The following is a 1,065-nucleotide window of genomic DNA, read 5'->3' as shown; positions in this document are numbered from 1 at the left end:
GGGGGGGTTAAAGTGTTAATACATGCTACAATAAATGAATCTCAGAAATGTATGCTAATGAAAGAAGCCAGCCACAAAAGGTCACATATGATGTGATTACATCTATATGAAATATTAAGAATAGGTAAATCCACAAAGATAGAAAGCATAGTAGTGATTGCCCAGGGCTGGGGGTGGGGAGGAAGGAATGGGGAATGACTAATTAATGAGTATAGGGACTCCTTTGAGGGTGATAAAAATATTTTGGAAGTAGGTAGAGATGATGGTTCTACAACATTGGGAATGTACTAAATGTCACCAAACTGTATACTTTAAAATGGTTAATTGATGTTATACACATTTTACCTGGGTAAAAATTTTCAAAAGAAAAAAACTATTGAACCCATTCCATGTGCTAAAGCAGGGGTCCCCAAACCCTGGGCCTCTGGACAGTCTGTGGCCTGTTAGGAACTAGGTGAGCAGTAGGCCAGCAAGTATTACTGCCTGAGCTTTGCTTCCTATCAAATCAGCAGTGGCATTTGATTCTCATAGGAGTGTGAATCCTGTTGTGAACTGCACATTCAAGGAATCTAGGTTGTGAGCTCCTTATGAGAAGCTAACACTAATGCCTGATGATCTGAGGTGGAACAAAGCCATCCCTTGCCCCCCCAACATCGTCTCTGGTGCCAAAAAGGTTGGGCCCTGTTGTGCTAAAGCATTTGTGCCTGCAGTCAGTTTATACATTCAAGAATGTTTATTGAACATTTACTGTGTCCTGAAGCTCAAGACATCCAGGAGTGAGTTGGACAAGAAAAATGCAGTCAGAGGTTGGTAAGTTACAGCTGAAAGGTCCTTGCCTTCCGTCAGGAGGGTCAAAGCTCAAAGCTTAGAAGTCATCTATCACTCACTTCCTTTTCTCAACAGGCACATCCAACCCCTCACCACATTCTGTCAGTGTTACCTCCAAAATATATCTCTTCTGCCACCTCCCGAGTCCAAGTCACTGACATGTCAGTGACTATTACCTGGGGAAGAGTAACAGCCTCTGAAAGAGTGTGCCTGCTTCTCCCCTGTACCATCCATTTG

Source organism: Cebus imitator, unplaced genomic scaffold (assembly GCF_001604975.1).
Source record: "Cebus imitator isolate Cc_AM_T3 unplaced genomic scaffold, Cebus_imitator-1.0 Scaffold387, whole genome shotgun sequence".
Taxonomy (NCBI): domain Eukaryota; kingdom Metazoa; phylum Chordata; class Mammalia; order Primates; family Cebidae; genus Cebus; species Cebus imitator.
Note: the sequence above shows the minus strand (reverse complement) of the source record.